The sequence below is a fragment of the Pollicipes pollicipes genome, unplaced genomic scaffold (genome assembly GCF_011947565.3).
Source record: "Pollicipes pollicipes isolate AB1234 unplaced genomic scaffold, Ppol_2.1 Scaffold_4283;HRSCAF=5044_pilon_pilon_pilon, whole genome shotgun sequence".
In the NCBI taxonomy this organism is placed as follows: Eukaryota; Metazoa; Arthropoda; class Thecostraca; order Pollicipedomorpha; family Pollicipedidae; genus Pollicipes; species Pollicipes pollicipes.
Genome location: NW_023596460.1, coordinates 3,298 through 22,982, shown reverse-complemented (window position 1 = coordinate 22,982; position 19,685 = coordinate 3,298). Strand labels below are relative to the sequence as shown.

Below are 19,685 nucleotides of genomic sequence, written 5' to 3'. Positions count from 1 at the left end.
TCTAAGACCTAAAACCCTTTAGTTTCTGAGCTATACATCCGCGAAGATGGGCATACTGTCTCGTGCAGGCTATTTTAAGGTTACTCAGATGGCCGTGACGCCATAATAACGCCATTAAAATTCTGCTATTGCATTGGCCGTGTGGCGATCAAGCCAAGAAAAATATGATTGTTGAGTCGTTCATATGTGGCGTTCGTGAGCGTGATTTCTATACACTACGCCGCCAATTGGCTCTCAATCAAAATATGTAAGATGCGCTGACGAAATCAACAATGACGCATTAGGAGCATGTTATGTAACAGAGAAATTGTGTTGTATAGAGCAGTCTTTTCCACTTAAAAGTGCACCATTAGTTCAAATGAGTTTACTTCATCACCCCTGGTGACTGTTTTAATATCTCTAAATGTGGAACATTTCCAGGTGCGTTTTTTAGCCCCTAGTTTCTCCCATTGAATATACCACCTGTTTCTCAACCAGCAGATGTCACTTTTGTAGAAGAGCTTGCCCACATCAGTGATCACTCAGCTACCCTCTGGAAAGGCATTCACCTACCCGCCCGGTCGGCCTAGGGCGTGCACCCAATGCCCCTGTTAAAGGGAATGTTTCACATTAAAGGCTATTGAAACTAACATCAGATATGATGAAACAAGCCACATTGAAATATTGATATGCTTGTTAAGTGGAAAAGAGTGCCCCAGACCACACAATTCCCTGTTTAGCAAGTATGCTCCTCAATGTGGCGTGGTTTGATGAGGTCATCGCACCTTACATAATATCAATTGAGAGCCAATTGACGGCTGTATATCTGGAAAGTGCGCTCACGAACGCCAGATACGAACGCCTTCATAGTTGCATTCTTCTTGGCCTTGATTATAGCATGGCTTATGGGTTGGCAGAATTTGAATAAAGTTAGTATGGCGTCATGAATGCCAAGGTGACTTTGAATACGCTCCCCGATATGCCTTTCACCATCTACGCGGCGAATAGAACAGAAACTAGAGGGGCTTGGTCTTAAGAAGGGCAGAATTGTGACACACCGCAAGTTCTTCAAAATGGGTATTTTAGTTCAAAACCCCATGTAAATGTGGGACGCTCCTTTTAAGGGTGCGTGGACTCACCCTTCCCGGTCGCACCCGGCGTCACATTTCTGAGGAGTTCTTGGCGTAAGTGGGGATGCTGCTGAAATCTCTTGGATGTTTCGTGAACTACAAAAATGAATTGAAAAAGATTTAGCTAACACCACCCAATTCAGTGTGATTGTAGTTGCTGCTTGGCAGACATGGCATGAAGAATGGGTTTTTGAATGTGTATGTTGGCTACCTTTCAAATTTGATGTTCAGCAACGTATTATATGATAAGGAATAAGATTGTTGCAATTTGTAGCATTGCCATTGAAAACAAATACAGAGGCCGTAACGAAGTAAGGAGTCAACAAAATTGTTCAACTGCCCATAAGTTAGAATGTTGGTGATATGCAACAGAAAATTGAATTAAATATATTTGATGACAATAGTGTAGTTGCCATTATACCCGGTAAAAGTTTGGTCAAGAGCTGGTGGCCGTGTTTGGACTTGTTCAAACTTGTGTATCTTCCATTTGCTTTACATTAGCAACAATCCCGACTTGAACCCACATTGCCACGAGTGACGGAGTAGTGACAACGTAGGCGCCAACTTAGCTATCGGGGCAGACAAAGTCCGCCATCATTTACCACGTCAGTCGTCTGGATACCACCAAGTGTTTGATTCAAAGCATTTACGGCATCGCACTGTGGTATGTTTATTGCATCAACTGTCATCATATTAAAGCTCCTTTGACCGCGCGCAACGCATGGCTCGTGTCTTATCGACAGTTACTTCGAGACACCCCAGGCATTGAAGAGACCTTGCAGTATGTCCTAGCAATGATAAACAATGTAACGGTTCAACGACATGTCAGTCGTATTACGATGCAGGAGATATATCTGTCTTGGCACACGACGGCGCGCACTGGCACGATACAAAACAGACCGCGCACGGCACAACCATGGCGGCGAAGACACAACTGCCCCCAGGTCTGGCACTTGTGTCACCCTCGACGGGCCGCATCGGGACGAATAGACCACGGACACAACTGCTCCCAGATCTTGCGACACGTTGTCACGCTTCAGTGCCCTGTAATATGATGAAGGAAAACCCATTTTATGGTATCGATTCCAATAAGGTGTCAAAACCTCAAATGACACGCAACCCAGCCAGGCTACAGTTGATGTCAGGAATGTCATGCACAGGCCATGTTGATAACGATCTGTATACCAACCGAAGAGTACCAGCATGCCCCATACAGCAGTGGTATCCTTATGCACGACCTGTTGTTCACCTGGTATTGATATATACATAATGTAAAGACAAGTGTGTCCTGATTTCATCCGCTCATAACATAAAAGTGGCAAGTCACGATAACAAATATATTCACGCAGAAATTCACCGAACCATGGATATTTGTATCATGTATCTTAAACACCTCGTCATCACTTAGAGAACTCTTTAGAGCAAGAATTCCAGGTGAGCCCCCCCCCCCCTCCCCTCTCGTAGGAGGCAGAGGTCTGTGCGCCTTGCCAGCTCACCGACAGCCTTTGCGCTCTTGTTAGCTGTGATTGTGCCTGCCTGCTGGCTGGTACCCTTTTTAGATCACCGTGGCTCTGAGGGCTCTTCCTGTGGACCCGGCATTTCGGTAACCACCATATATATAGAGGTAACCACCACATAACCACCATATAATATATAATATGGAGGGATCAGACCCAGAGGGTGAGCCGACCATGGGTTGCCAGTCCTGCAGCTGATGATGCGGGCTGCAAAAATGTCCCTCAGCCATGTCAAGCCTGCCCTCGGCCTGTGGGGATTCCCCACCACGCTGGCACCTCATGTTCTCCACTTTACCCGGATCCCCAGCTGTCTCCAGAGGCGCTCCAGCATGTCGATTGGCCGTGGCCGTGTGGCCGTCTGGACACTGGAAGAGAGGAGCGCAATGTGGCCGCTCGAACTCATGGAGCATCAGGCCGTGTGGCCGTCTGGACACTGGAAGAGAGGAGCGCAATGGGGCCGCTCGAACTCATGGAGCATCAGGCCGTGTGGCCGTCTCGACACTGGAAGAGAGGAGCGCAATGGGGCCGCTCGAACTCATGGAGCATCAGGCCGTGTGGCTGTCTGGACACTGGAAGAAAGGAGCGTAATGGGGCCGCTCGAACTCATGGAGCATCAGGCCGTGTGGCCGTCTGGACATTGGAAGAGAGGAGCGCAATGGGGCCGCTCGAACTCATGGAGCATCAGGCCGTGTGGCCGTCTGGACATTGGAAGAGAGGAGCGCAATCGGGCCTCTCGAACTCATGGAGCATCACGCTGTTACCTTCGGGCTGTGCAGCGGGCTCTCCAGCAGCTCTGTCTGCCAGCTCCGAGGCCCAAAGCCGGCAGTTTTGTGTATTAACTGCCTCCTTCAGGTGAAGGTGATATCGTCGCTGAACTGGATGTGGTTACAAAAGGATTAGCTTCTTCCTCGGTCTTCAGTCAGCTGCCAAATGTCATCCGCTGTTCATTAGTGGCTTCTGTCAGCTTCTACTGGGTAGTCGCCTTGAAGGGAAATGCTAGTTTTTGGTTGTGTGACTGGTGTCAACTTCCTGAGCGATCTTCAAGATGACTTTTGATGGGTTGGTCATGCCTGACTTGACTTGCTCAACCCTATCTCCCTTTTTTGCGTTTGCTTCCGAGATAATTTTAGCGGCATCTTCCCAAGGTATCTTCATTGCATTTCTACCCCAGTACAGACCTGACTTTCATAATTTTTCTTGCAGGCGCAGACGTAGTTTTGTGCAGGTGGTGCTTTTGCGATCTTGGATCTCGCTGACCAATGTAACTCGGCATCTTCTGCTTTTTGCCCCGCGCTGAGCGGCGCATGATGCTGAGCGTGCCTGGGCCACATAAAAAGCTCCATGGCACGTGTTATCTAGGGCCTTGGCGCTACCCAACAAAATGAAAATGCACGTGCGTATGCGGTTTTAGTTTCAATCATGTGCATATAAAATCGGACTTGTACTTTCCACCCGTATGTATAACAATAGTTTTTTATTCTAGTCCCGTATTTCCCGAAGGGATTAGCATAAAACGGAAAGTCGTATGGGCCCTCGGATCCAGAAAGTCACGGTCCCTTATATGTACATTTTGGGGGGTATTAGAGGTGCTCCGCATGTAAGATATGTGGTTCTCTGGGATTGGCTGGCCATGGCTTCACCACTATAGTGTAAAGCCTAAAGATAACCAATGCATCGATACACAATATGGGGCAGAGTAAAAATTGACCAGAAAGGCTGATTATGCGCTATGCTTTCGAACTATCAGCCTTCGATGTGGGGAAGGGTAGGGTGTCATTAATATAAGAGTTTTAGATAGCATTATGCATGTGAAAATACGCCTTCTCGGTAGGCATTAGTGGATAATTTGTATAGGCTCACAAGGGTCTTGTCATCCTGATCGCAACCTTCAAGGCTCCACGAGAATAAGGCGGAATTGCACACTAGCTCCTGTGTACTCTCCAGCTCATATGTTTGAGAAAATATTTCACTACCAACTGGTGTCGCCCGTAAGTCTTCCAATGTTATGCTCGAGCCTTTTCACATAATCTCTTCTGGTCAACATTTCAGGTCAGTTGAACCAATGCAAGTCGCTAGCCCGAAATCTGCGTGCGGCTTCTGGTGCTTCCAATGAGCGATGCCGGCGAGGTCATATGAGGTCTTTCGACGTTCAAGCTCTGCCTGTCGTTCCTCTAACCTGGCAGTCGACCCCATGTAAGCTCTACGGCGTCACCGGCAGAGCTGGAGGAAGGCCTGACCACCCGTGACCGGCAGGCGTGGAGGAAAACGGTGCTGGGCGCCGTCGACTCGCCCGCGGCCCGCTTCTTCGGAGCCGCTGAGCGCGCCGTGCTTGAGGACCGCACCTTCGGCGACTGGATCACGTGCGACCAAGCAGCCGCCGCCATGCTAATCCGGCCCGAGATCGTGCTCAAACAGTCGACGCACCACGTGAGTTGGCCGCAGCCCAGACAGGGACTCTAGGGAGAGAGAGGCTGGGGACAAGGCAGACGTTTTTGTAGACTCGTGTTGCAGTTTATGCGTTGTCGGAAGGAAAGCCTGGATCTACGCACCGCAATGGCGCGCGCAAAGGAACGCCATGGAATCAGACACCTTCGAACGCGGTGGGTGATAGGGTGAAGGAAACGCTTCAGATATACCTAATCGAAAGAATCGGCGGAGTTCATGTCGCGTAGTTCCCATCTTTATTCTGGAATACACCGCACATCACCAGCAACGCATTCCAGCGGATATATTTTTTAGCATTATCCCGCATTTAAATGACTGTGCCGCAGCCACGCATCAGGGATGACATCACATGACGGCAATCACGCTGCGGAGAGGAAGTGGCAGGATGTGTTCTGCACAGGCTGCAGCTGATCTAAATTGCACACACTGCCGGTGAAATACCGCACATGAGCAGATGACACATGCTGAGCGCAGGTCATTACACGCACCATACACTACCCCCGACGCCACGCCTGCCATTGATCTGTACGCAGCGACTTCAAAATTTTGGGAGGGTAGGTTGAGCACAACTCAAAGTGTTTCCCGACAAAGGTTCTTAACCGTTCCTAAACCGTGGTCAAAAACCGTGGGCCAAAAGGCGCTTTAATCGTTCTTCGTAATGTTTCCTCCGTATGCTGTGCGGGCGATGCCAGAACGCGGCGATGCTGCGTTGCCCATTAATGGGCTCTTAGGTGGAGTACGTTTTTTATGACATGAGTCGGTCCGTGCAGCCAGCCAGAGCATACGTAGAAGCGTCCCTCACCGGGTGATCTCATTGGTAACTGAGCTTGCACCATGCCCGCGCCAAGCCTGGCCGTTAGCGCACCCCCCCCCCCCCTTCCCAGATGGAAGGCGTCCCGTCCTGCGTAGTCATGTGATCTCCGGTGAAAATACCTCGAAGGCTTCATTCTGAACCTTCAGACGGTGTTTTTCTCAACCCTGATTCGGCTTTTTCTCAAGGAAGGGATGATCAAACTCGGCTGCTATGTGTTCGGATGAACGATTGACTTTGATACGCTGGGTTGGATATAAGCAAGTTGTAGAGCAACGGTTCCCATCTTAAGCCCTAGCTGCAGATTCCCAAGATGTGACACGTCACCGCTTGCCACGCTTCCCATAGACTATACGCACGCTACTCAGGTGAAAGAGGAATTCTAGAAAGAGTACTAGGGTTAGTGAGAACGAAGCCGAGTGGCGTTAGCCATTGCAAGCAACACCAGGCGACTGGGGTTGTGCGGGCGAGAACGACCGTCATGAAAAATGGTTTCAAGTGTCTTTCAAAAGGAATTCGCACCTTTCAAAAGGAATTCGCACCCTTCAAAAATTAGACTGGGTGTATCATTTTCACAACTTTTAGGCTGTCATCTGGATGGATAAACAGTTCACGAAACACGAAAGTAAAGATTTTACGTTTAGTCTTCCTGTACCACCAGAGTACAGCAACATTTCACAGGGCTGTCAAGACCAATCCGTTTTTATCAATCTAAAAAACGTACCTGTGAAATATACTCCTAGACTATCTTTGAAATAAACGTTTTGATATCCTGGATAGTTCAGAGACACTTTTCAGATGCGGCATACTTTTCGTCCATCCGTTGGCCACGGCTTAGTACCAGCCGTGGGGCCGACGCTGCGCGACCTATGGAGAGTGTGATGTTTGGCGTCGAGGTCTTTGCTGCTAAAATGTGCGAGCGCGCATGTTTAAAACTACGTAACATAATTTGCGTCAATAATCAAGTCTGACTGAATGCTGATCTTTTAAAAAAAAAACATGGGCTGGACATGTTAATACAAATGGCTCACTCATTTTGATCTACCTACAATCAATTAATGGCGGGATCTCTAATATATCTGAAGAACACGGGTACGAATTTTGACGAAGCTTGTGAGCTCTGTCGGCTTGGAGAGAGTCCACTGGACCATTTGAAAAATGGAGAGCTCCGGCGATTTCCTCCATTCAGTCGTTTAACGAGCGATTCCTTCGGTTTAATAACTACAAAATTCGGGCAGAGTTTTTTTCGCGGTAGCTTTAGGCTTCCATTCCAATTACAGAGGGAACAAGTCTAAAAAATATGTTTATAAAAGAAATGCACGCTCGCATTTGAACAGTGGGCTACGTCTCACGTTTTTTTAGGGGGGATTTTCACTAGCAGGGGCCTTTTCAACCCTGTCCCCTTCACCCTTCTTTGCCAAAGCTCTGGTTGCGCGCCTGCTGCGGCGTACCACACATTATAGCTTTATGCTCCGTTACATCACATGCCGTGTAATCATCACACTTGTAGTACAACATCGAGCAGGCAAGACGTCCCAGAGCCCGAAACCGTTCCAGGAGCCACTGATGAGCTACCAAACACAGAGCGTTCCTCTCGCGGAGCAGGAGAACTTTGCCGTTTGAAGGGGGGGGGGGGAATGTCGTTGAACTAGCGGTAATAAACATACTGTCAGGAATGATCACGGGACGGGGGCCAACGCCATCGCACTTTGCGCTCGTCGAACTGTCAGCTCATGGCAGCAGAGGTGACAGCATGTGACATTTGTAACGGTATGGCCTCTTGCCCTTTTGTCACTACGCCGCTAACGTGCAGAAATAAAGACCTTTGACGTGACTCATGCATTATCCTGTAGCGCCGAAAATCGTATTGCCTGTTATATCACATCCAGTGAGGCCGATGCATCTGTGAAGGTGTATCGCGTGGCATGTTTTGTGGTTTCTAACAATATCACGAGACCTTTAGAAACTTTTATAAGCGTGGCCACACTGGTTCGCATCGGGCTAATGTCACGGTATGAAAACCGAGTTTGTGAGCTCAGCGTAGACCAGGCAAAGTGTCTGCACATTATTCGAAGTCGTTGATCGACTATGAAGGGCTTGTGTGTCCGTCGTTTGTCACTGTGCTTCACGGAAGGAACGGAAGGCGGTCACGGAAGGCTTGTCCGTCGTTTGTCACTGTGCTACGGCGGTCACGGAAGGCTTGTCCGTCGTTTGTCACTGTGCTACGGCGGTCACGGAAGGCTTGTCCGTCGTAGCACAGTGGCAAGCGGAGTAGTTGTCCGTACGTAGCGCGGACAACTACTCCGCTTGATGAAGTAGTTTTCCGCGCTATTGACCTCGTTTAAGCCGGACGAGCATACGATAGTCAGGCAGATGATTCCATCCCTAATACTGATACCTGGCTTCGTCTACTTCTATAACGAGCATACTCTCCCTCTCTCTCTCAGTATACTCAGACGAGCATACGATAGTCAGATGATTCCGTCCCTAATACTGATACTTGGCCTCGTCTACTTCTATAACAAGCATACTCTCTCTCAGTATACTCAGACGAGCATACGATAGTCAGGCAGATGATCCCATCCCTAATACTGATACCTGGTCTCGTCTACTTCTCTAACGCGCATGCTCTCTCTCAGTATACTCAGACGAGCATACGATAGTCAGGCAGATGATCCCATCCCTAATACTGATACCTGGACTCGTCTACTTCTATAACAAGCATACTCTCTCTCAGTATACTCAGACGAGCATACGATAGTCAGGCAGATGATCCCATCCCTAATACTGATACCTGGTCTCGTCTACTTCTCTAACGCGCATGCTCTCTCTCAGTATACTCAGACGAGCATACGATAGTCAGGCAGATGATCCCATCCCTAATACTGATACCTGGACTCGTCTACTTCTATAACAAGCATACTCTCTCTCAGTATACTCAGACGAGCATACGATAGTCAGGCAGATGATCCCATCCCTAATACTGATACCTGGACTCGTCTACTTCTATAACAAGCATACTCTCTCTCAGTATACTCAGACGAGCATACGATAGTCAGGCAGATGATTCCATTCCTAATACTGATACCTGGACTCGTCTACTTCTCTAAACTGCCACGGTGCCGGGCACAATGACATGTGAGTTTCTGGACAGACTTAGACGGGTTGCCACGTCTCCAGGCTTACTTTGAGTCATCATTGCGTGGCATGCCGCCATCGTAATGTATTGTATTGCTCTTTATCAAGTCGTTCCGCATTATTAGGCCTTTCTTAGACCTTCGTTAACAGGTACATCGACAGTCACAGGGCGACAAGCGTAACACGACACGAGGAGACATACACGAGGTTAAAAATGGCAGTTGCTTTGAATAGTGTCATGGAAACAGGACTTAAAAGAAGAAGATAAGCCCGCGATGTCATTGGTGATGACACGCTAGTTGTAGATAGGCGCAGCTTGGTAGGCATTTGCTCGCTTTCCAAGTTTGTTCTTTGGGGCGAGAAAGAGATACATGACTAGATTGGCGCGTACTGGGTTCGGTCTTTTTCTGGTTGTAGGATAGCTGAGAACGTAAAATCTATGGCTCCCCGTTTGTCAATACTTTGTGTACGAGGCATATATCGAAGAAGTCGATAAACGTTTGGCCACTAAGCCAGTCAAACCATCGTGGAACATCCGACACACGGTCAAATCTATGTCGCCCGGGGACACCCTGGCTGCGAAGTTAAAGACTTTCTGCAATTTCACAACAGCTGTGCAGTTCCCGCCCCCATGAACTTGAGCGCGGTAACGCACATGGGAGAACACGAGCGGGTCAATGACGCGTAGCAGAACATTGGCAGATAACAGGTGGCAGGCAAGGTTTTGTCATGCCGAACGGCAGACTGTTTCAGATGTGGCCCGGTGAGTGTGAATCATGTACTCCCGTATCCAGTTTACTAAGTCAGTTTGTGAGAAGCAGTGCGAGCCATGTGAGCCATGCGCTTTCCCCCGACGGGTTACCTTTTGGAGTCCAGTTGAGTACGAGTGCATGTAGTCTTTGTCGTCTGGTACACCACTTTTAAGGTTATGGTTGCGTACCTGGTCTTCTAAGCTGTGTGCGAGGGTCGAGCAGTCATCTACGTGGGTGACATTGTGTACACATCTATGCAAACAGCAGGCGGCTGGACTGCTGTGAATGTATTGCTCTTTACGCACGGCCGTCGAGCAGGTCACGGCAGCTGCACCGTTGAGGGAGAAAAAGTGCGTTGCCGTCTGGTAGGGGGACGCTGGAGGTGTTGCTGTGATCGTAGACTGTGCATTGCCGCGACCACCGCTTCAGTGACCTCAGGTCGCAGGTGAACTGCTTACATCTGCGCCGCAGGCCACGGTGGAGCTGCATGGGAAGCTCACTCGCGGCCTGATGGTGGTGGACCGGCGCAGCTGGAGCGAGCCCACAGCTCTTGGCAGGAACGTCACTGTGATCGAGGCTCTCGACCTCGAGCTCTACAAGAAGATGCTGCTCGACGCGTTCGGCCATCCGGGGGTCGTGTTCTGAGGCACGCCGCCGCCGCCGCCGCCGCCGCCGCCGCCGCCGCCGCCGCCGCTACCAGTGGTCAACGTTTGACCATGGCGGATAGGATAAGCATGCCACCATTAAGGTCAATAGTCCGGTGTCCTCCAGGTGGTAAAACGTCGTGCATACTACGGTGTCGCCAAATAGATCAAAAATGCCACGCCGAAGAAACGCGGGGACTTCTATGAGAACAAATAAAATTCCGCATATTCCCCCTTTGTAGCGAGCTGGAGTCAACCCACAGTGGTCGAAGCTGCATTGCTGCCCATGTTAACGATCCGCAGCGGTCAAGTTAAGCCTTTTGTTCGGCAAAAGACGCTTAGGTGACGCTTGTGATCGTTATCGCACATTCGTTGGCATGTTGGGGAGATAATGCGTGAAATGAAACTAGTGCATCTCAATATATTCTGATTATTCAGATACGTAGAACTGGCACCCTGACAATATACGGTGTTATTATTTGACTATAAACAAACATTTTGGATGAACTTATATTTTGGAATGTAATGTATTTAATAACATGGAAGCGGTTTTGTGAGGTTGATTCAACATAGCATCCAAAGACCAACAGGAAATGAGATTAAACTGACGCATAGTGTGCACATGCCACAGTTATACGTCATCAGAATGACAGCCGAACATCATGCTCTGCCACCATCAATCGCATGAATTTCACGGTGCTTCGATCGAGCGCAAATGAAGCCGTACCAGTTCTCCCTGTTTACGGAAGCAGAGGCCTCCGTCACCACCCTCACCGAGCTGTCTCCAGCTTGTGTGAGAACGGGATGCGGTCTCATCTCAGCGGCTGGTGGGCTACGCGCCTGATAGCCTCCTTCGACACGCTCCTGTTCAGCAGCACCTCCGCGATCTCTTCTCGCGCCAAGTGGATCACCTCCTCGTAGCGAGCAGCTTGGAAGTTGACTTGCAGCAAAGCCGGGACTGACGGGCTTCCTCCTGATCTTCTTCACGTGCCTTCGATTGTCAACATGTGTGTGAGCCAGCTCGTTCACGAATATGTCTCGAATATGGCTCGCTCGAATACGGCTCGCTGTCGTTCTCGAATATGGCTCGCTGTCAGCAGCCATCGCTGCATTAGGCTCAGTGCGGCACCAGTAAGCATTTGTTTGCATTCCCGCATTTCCTTCAACAGCGAGTGCTGCTGACCGTCGTGTAAGGTCTAGTCATCTCGTGCGTGAGATATCGCTTTTCAGCATTATGGCCAGGGATCAGCTGTTAACGAAACCAGGCTGCTGAAAGTAATAAACTTCGTCACCAGAGTAGCTACTGGCCTCCGGAAGCATGACTACGTGTCTCGCGCGCGGAATGACCTGCACTTTGTTACGCCTCACCAAATGTGTGGAATACAAACTGCTTTTGCTGGGCACAGAGCCCGTAAGCGATGTGCGCCTGCAGATCTTGCCTGCTTGTTTCAATTGCAGATTCTTGCAGATTATTGCCTGTTTGCTGCTTCGCCGACGCGCAGGTTAGTGACCGATCCACCCGCATGGACCAAAACCTGCGCCTCCCGGCGGTGCGTGAGGCGGCAGGACAGCGGTCCTTAGCGTACCGAGCGGCCTGTCTCATTAACCAGCCGCAGGAAGATATAAGACAAGTGGCTTCGACAAATTGCAAGCGCCCTGCCCAGCCATTTTTGTACGATATTATTGTATAACATTGTTTTTGTATGCGTGCGCTTTTATGAAGCATGTTTTTGCTTGCATGCATGTTTTTATCTAATTCCTGTTCCCATTGTTTTCGACATATTTTTATGTCTTCGAGACCAATGACACGCATTAGTCATGTTATTATGGGGAATGTCAGCTGACGTCGAATACGACTGAGGCTTGAGGTTGAGCACCAGTTCCACCGCTGCGTCTGTCGTTTCGAATGCCTTCAAAATGCATTTTGGAGTATTGTTGTTGTTTGTTGTGTTGTGGATGTTTTCGGCCATCGCCACTACAGCCACAGTGCAGGACTCGTCTGCGTGCTCCATTCACTGCCCTTCTGAGAACTAGCTGGTCAGCTTGGGAAAGATAACGTTTCGAAGAATGCACCGCCATGCTGCACGCGCTGCGGGAGAGCAGTATGCTCCCACCTTCCCACCAGGAAGGCCCGAAGGCGATCCCGATAGTGCCGAGAACCATTGATACGGTAGAACATGTTTGTTGTTATGCCTGTCATGAACGCTGCTGTGCCGTGCTGAGACGCATATGCACAGCTGTCAGGTGGTTGGTAAGACTCGGACCATGTAGAAGAGTGCGGCTGAGGCACTGCTCCCGATCTTCCACGCACAGTCAAATGCGCATTCAATGCAGTTAGTCATCGCGGGTACGCATCATTCGTATTTTCAGCACGCAATGCATAACACTGTCCCTCAGGCTTCATGCAGCCGTGTATGCAACCAGGGCCGTGTTAGCGGGGTGGGGGGGGGGGGGGGGCTGAACAGTGAAATACGGCCTAACCTAGCCTCGAAATATGCCAACAAACCGGTTTCTCCCCAGATTTGACAAACTTTCCTCCCGAGGTTGGGGGAGGGGGGGGGGGGGGCTGAGCCAAGCCCAAGCTGAAGACACAACTGAATAGGAAACTGCATCCCTGTCTGCAATGTTGTGTGCGGTGATATGGGCCTATTCGGAACCTGAAATGTTCATCTTAACGGTCGAAGATTGTCCCCACCCAACTTGAGCCGAGCTATTTCTGGGCTTATGATGGATACTTTCCAAACCTAAGAGGCCTTACCTATTATAAGCCTCCTCCTTGCTTAAAATCGACGCTATCCAGACCGACAAGCGCCTTGCTGAGTTGACGACGGCCCTTTCTTGATCACACAGGTGGGCTTCTTCGAGTCTGTGACAGTCCCTTTCCGGAGAAGAAATGAGCCCTTTCCGTGCCTGAAAGTAACAAAAGCGATTTTCTGTCTTGAAATAAGTCCTTTCCAACCGGATATGGGCTTTCGCCGCTCACTATGGGTAACGCGATAAATAAGTTCTTCAGACCACCTGAAATTAGGGGTCGAGCAAAAGGAAGGCTTTGCTCCCGCCACAAAAGATGAGGCGGTATTTTGCCCCCGACTCCCCCCCCCCCCCCCAATGTACGCCGCTACTGGTCCAAAGGGACCTAAGGGGAGGCGGTGCTTATCCCCGTGCTCTCTGCCAGCGCCTTTGGACTGCGGTTTTTTTGGTTTTGGCTGGATTTTATTTTTTCGGTCCTTTCGTTTGCCTGCCGACAACCGAGAAGAATGTTTGCTCGGTGGAGCATTTCAGACATGGGTGTCGATTTCTCAAAATGATGGGGGGCCAGAGTCTTGGAGTCCGCCATAGGGGGACAGACACAGTAAATTTATCGGATATAGTTCACTTCTGTATATACATATATATATATATATATATATATATATATATATATATATATATATATATATATACATAGATAGATAGATAGATATATATAATGTGGGTGTGGGAAGGACGTATGCGTCTGCGTGTATATGCGCGTGTGTATGTGCGTGTGTGTGTGTGTGTGTGTGTGTGCGCGTGTGTGTGTATGTGTGTGTGTGTGTGTGTGTGTGTGTGAGTGTGTGTGTGTGTGTGTGTGTGTGTGTGTGTGTGTATGTGAAGTACGCTTACCACACTTTTTTAGCTCACGTACGTATCACAGCAATCGCATATTGAAGCCTGGCAGTTTGAATCAGTTTCGTATAAACACAGTGGTTCTGTGAAGTTGATAGGGTGCAGTTGCATCTCTCTCTTGCGAACTGAAAAGCAAATATGCGTATAATTTACCATCCTGCGCGTATGTAATATTTTGGTGTATAATATATATGTATTGACAAGAATAGTGTCAGCAATATATCTGACATTGCATCTTGTTTGCATGAAGCTTCTCGATATTCCAAAAAATCATCGATAAGCCATACACGCTTCAGTTCATATAAAACAAACCATAACCACTCCTCCATGCATCATTTCAGAAAATACTTTTCAACCTTTCCCCAAAACGATCAGTCACATGCCCTCCTTTCCATAATGTCTTTCCCCGTTCACTTCATCAAACACGCACGGCTAGCCAGCTGTAGTTCAGGTATACACTGTTTGAGGCTGTTGTGCCAGTGAGAGGAAAGCATCTCCAACCCGCTTCAGTTCGGATGTATGGTAAGTGAAACGACCATAATGCCAATGTCACGCGCAAGCGAGGTTGATTATGAAAGTATTGCTAGTTAAGCCGGCTCTCCAGTGACCATGTCCATCTGGGAGGTTCAGAATTGGTTCCGAACCGATGACTGGAACAATCATATAACAAAGCTTCGACCGCGCGAGCTCTCCAACCTTGGAACAAAACCCCCTGCCGTTGCAGCCCCCGTAGGCCACGCGGCATCGGCCGCCTTGCATGTATTAATTAGGCGGTGGCCGGTGAACGGACGAAGACAGTACCGCTTCTGAAACAGGCGCCTTTGAACGCCTTAGAATATCAATTATTGCATTCAGAAGGTAGACCGAGAGCATGCTTCACCTGTGTAATTTATATGTTTGTACTAGGGACGGATTAGCACTAAAGCATTACCAACCGGTGACGAAATTTTGTGGTGGAACTAGACAAGTAAACATAGAATCCCTCTTTTACTGTTTGTTGCTGACGCTTTTTGTCTGTTCAGAGGACATCCCCAACATTTAATTGTGAAATCTACTCGCCAGTATAACTTTTGAACGAGGCGAATTCATTTTGAAAGACTTTCGGGGGCATGATTCCACGACGTTTGTTCTCGCGCGTTGGACGGCCGCAGCCCGGTGTTGGCCCGCTGACGCCGTTCGGTTGGTGGAAACTGACCCACGGCCATCAGTGATCTTGCTTCTAAGACTGCGAGTACACGGGCTCAAAGTTTTTTCATGCAATTTGTTTCAAATGTTACTCCGGATCAATGATGGACGCAGGGGCGTCACTTTCCAACATGGGATCGGGGAGGGAGCTGAACCAATGAAGCTGGCCTAACCTACCCTCAAAATCCTGATTTCTCCTTGGATTTCGCCAAGTTTGATCTGCGTCCATGATGTTAAAATTGAACTAAGAATAAATATTTGGTTGTTTCCGAAATTGTTTTGATGTTGAGGAATGACTTCCCTTTTGAAACCGATTTGACGTTGGTGATGATATGTCAAAATGATGGTATATATACATTTGCGTTTAGAACCCCCTGTACCAGGAGTCCAAAGACTAGCTACAATTTATTGGCCCAGTGTTTCCTTTCTCGCTCATGTGCATTGGGGGTGGGAGTTTAGGAAGGAAGCACATGGAAGGGGCTTGAAGGGGGTTTTCCATATTTGTATGGGTTTTGAGCTAAAATAGCCATTTCGAAGATCTTTCGGTATAGTTCACAGTCCCACCCTTCCTAAAAGGAATGTTCTACATTTGAAGATATTGGAGCAAGTGTCAGATATGATGAAATAAGCTCACTTATAACTATCTGTATCCCTGCGAGAGGAAAGGTTGATGAAGACAACACAATTTCTTTGTTTTGTGAATATGCTTCTCAATACGTCATTGTTTTATTACGTCATTGTACCTTGCAAAACGTTCATTGAGAGCGAATTCGCGGCCGTTCGCGGCCGAATTCCGGAAATTGTGCTCACGAACGCCAGATATGAACGACTCGACATTTAAATTTGTACTGAGCTTGGTTGCTACTTAGCCAATGGAATGGCTGAATTTGATTGACAGGACAGTGGCAAGATTTGACTGTTGTTATAGCGCCCTCCATGCCTAGTCGACCTTGAAATAATGTCTCTGAAATAATCCGCAATCTTTGTGGGTATGCAGCACAAAAACTAGGGACGCGTGTCTTGAGAAGGGCTGGACTGTGCGCTGCAACCAATGGTCTTTATGTGGTTATTCAAGTTCAAGGCCCCAAGCCAATGTGGAACACTCTCTGGAAGACCTAATACCCGCTAGGTTTTTAGCTACAGGCCTCGCGAAGGTGTGCAGACTCGTCCGTGCAGACCATTTCAAGGCTATTCAGGCATGCACGATGCGATAGTAACGCCATTCAAACCCTGCCACCCAATATGTCATGCGACATTCAAGGCCAATAATTATGACACGAATTCGAAATCCAGTAGGCAACAATTGGCTTTCACTGAATATTGAGCAAATGGTGCAAGTTCCAAATACAACTGACGTTTCGGGCTAGGTAATCTAAGAAGTTGGACATGGCTGCTAGTTTTTATGGAAATGACACTTATAATCGAATAACTTAAAGGGAATGTTTCGCACTTAAATATATTGAAGCAAGCATCGGAAATGGTAAAACAAGCTCACCTTTCACTACTGGTATGCTTTTTAAATAAAAAAACACCGTTCTGGACAGCACATTTTTCTGTTTAGTTGATATGGTCCTCAGTGCGTCATGGTTTGATTGCGCCATGCTACCTGGACTACGCCACCCTACAAGAATGAGTGAGAGCCAATTGACGGCCGTTTTATCTGGAAACCGCGCTCACAAACGCCAGATAAGAATGCCTCGCCAACTATATATTATTGTGGCCCTCGTCGCCGAATGGGTTGTGGACTGGCAGGATTTGAATGGCGTTATTATGGCATTATAATGCCAAGGCGATTTTAAAGTACCATCTCCGGTATACCTTCCCTATCTTCGCAGGCGTGTGGCTCAGGAACTGGAGGGACTTAGGTCTTAAGAACGGCAGGATTGCCAAGAGCGCCGAAAGGTCTTAAAGATGACTTATAAATGTGGATCACTCTGTTTCAGAAAAGCACCATAACTGAGGATGCAAATACAAGTTAAGCTTCTTAAGCTCACGGATAAACGTGCAAAAACACCACGAGAAGGTAAAAAAACCAGCGCATCAATACATTCGACTTAACAATCACTTTCAGCACCGCTATTGCCATCTTTCGGCGAGTTAGGACACTACATGTGAGTGCGAGGGTAGCAATCTCGCACGGCTGGTTTGGCAGCACCTCAATGTCATACAAACGTTCCATGACGCAATCAAACAATAACGCATTGCAAAGCATAGCTAAAAAATTGAGCAATTTCCTCACTTAGATCAGTCTTTTTCACTTATGTGTATGCATAGGCGTAGGAACGTTTCAAAAAGTGTGGGGGGGGGGGAGGGCAAGCTCAGGGCGTACTTCGGGAACTTTTCCTGGAAAAACAAGCCCGATGACCCCGGGGAGGGGGTGTAGAGATGGAGGTTATCGTTCTTTACTCCAATGTAATGACTGCTATTCTAGATATGCATCTAGTATTGATTCTCACTGGTGCACACTCTTGCGTATCCCAACTCGTCCACGTCATTCGGGAAATAGGGCTATCCACCTTCCCAAGATTATTCGTCCATTTCAACGTTGTCTTTCCTGGGGAGTCAAAATTCCACTGGCGGGTAGGCATTTTGGGTCGTTGAGGGGGCATCTGTCTCCACAGGGTAGATGCCAAAATATGGCCCAAGCATAGGCTAGTGATAATTTTGAAAGTGAATCGATGGCTCACAGTACAACAGATTTTGCATGGGCCTTCATATCGCTGGCTGCTTTTCAAGAGATAATACTTGTCGCGGCATTTTAGGCGGAAACAAATTCGGAATCTTGAAACTGCCAAAGATCATGTGACAGAAGCCATAGAACTGGAGGCTCTGTGTTGAAAACCAAGCCACAGAATGAAGGCACTCCTGTCCTATATTCATTGTGTGAGCCCTGATCCTGTCCGCCGTTGGTGGCCGCTGTCCTGGCCCGCCTGTCTCCGAATGACTGACCGCGAACTGATGGTATGGCTGCTTTGTTGCACATTTCTTGATCAGCATTGCTATTAATTGGGATGTAAAACATGTGTTGGACACCCGCAACAGTGCCGTTTTCCGAATTATCTTCCCTTACACCACACAACCCCAGACAAATGCCGCCGGGAAGCTGCTTACTTTAGGTATGAACTGGCCCGACGGACATTTCATTGTCCGTCATTCAACGTAGGTGACTCGATCTGCTTTTGTATGTAGGCAGGGGTGGCCAGGAGCCTTAGTAGGAGGAACACAGGGTGACAGATGCCCCTTTATGGTGATCCCCCCCCCGCCCAAAATATCCCCAGATATAATTTACTTGTTAACAAGGAACACGGTCTTCTTCGTTTCATTGTTATTTCTACATTGAAACTAGAACAGAAACCAGATGGTACCGTGAAATCAATTCTGTTTACATTTTTAACACGCGCCCGGGTGGCTGGCTAGATACCCTTCGCTCCAGTGAGGGGTCCATTTGACCCCCTCCCCCCGAGACCTGGAGAACTAAGGGAGCTGTAGACATCAAATTCACAGGGTGTGTTGACCTGTACGTTAACTCACTTAGGTCAAAGTTTGAGGTTCCTGGATCATAACTTTTGGGTCAAATAAGGTCAAACAAGGTAAAATTCCAGGTTGGTTTTAAGGGCCCCCTACACCTGGATAACTGTTTCTAAGCAAAAGGTCACATGTTCAGTTAACGTTAGTGACCTTGTTTGACCTTTTGAAGGTCATGGTGACGCAAAGTCATACAAGACTGCTCTTGGTTTTGTATTTGAATAAGCCAGAAAAATTACGCTAGGCAGTATGTTTCTAAAAACAAAATGTTGACCTCGGTCATCCTAGGTTAATGACCTATTCTGACCTCTAAGAAGTCCATGGAATATGTATAATGCGGTTCCTACTATCAATAAATTCGAAATGAGCACCAGAAGCTATCCCATATGGCAAAACCTACAGTAATAAGACAGGTTGGTTTTGACCTAGGTCTAACCTTTGTACCTGACCTAGATAAACGTAATTTGCTCATTTAATATTTGTGTTGCCTAAGATGGCATTTCAGAGATGTATGACTTCGTTTAACACTCCACCTTTGCATCGGATTGAACTATTCCCTAGAAGTTGACTTCGCCGAAACCATGGCCTGACTTTGACCTGCCATAGGTCAGTGACCTTACAAAGCACATCTCTTAATTTTTGGTGCCAAACGATCCGCTATTCAATTTTTTATGGCCATGCAAGACAAACCGTTCTGAGGAAAAACACTTCGGGCGGGCAGCCAACTTGACCCCCCCCCCCACCTACCCGAGCTCGTGTTACGGCCAGTAAACTGCAGAGACATCAGGCGTTTAACGACCGGCATGGATTAAATCACCGGTGTTCATTCATTCGTAGTGGCTTTAGTGGACTCTGTCTGTAGCCGATAGTAACTCAGAAGAAGCTTTTTTATCATGTTTTATCTGCGTTCA

The 19,685-nt window shown here is 48.1% G+C and overlaps 1 long non-coding RNA gene across 1 annotated transcript; it reads left to right on the top strand.

Annotated features, from left to right (window-relative positions):
- The first annotated feature begins 4,865 nt into the window (after positions 1-4,865).
- Positions 4,866-10,853, top strand: LOC119096185 (uncharacterized). Its single transcript, XR_005094026.1, has 2 exons — positions 4,866-5,053; positions 10,244-10,853. It is a non-coding gene; the product is annotated as an uncharacterized LOC119096185 (long non-coding RNA).
- Positions 10,854-19,685: the final 8,832 nt, after the last annotated feature.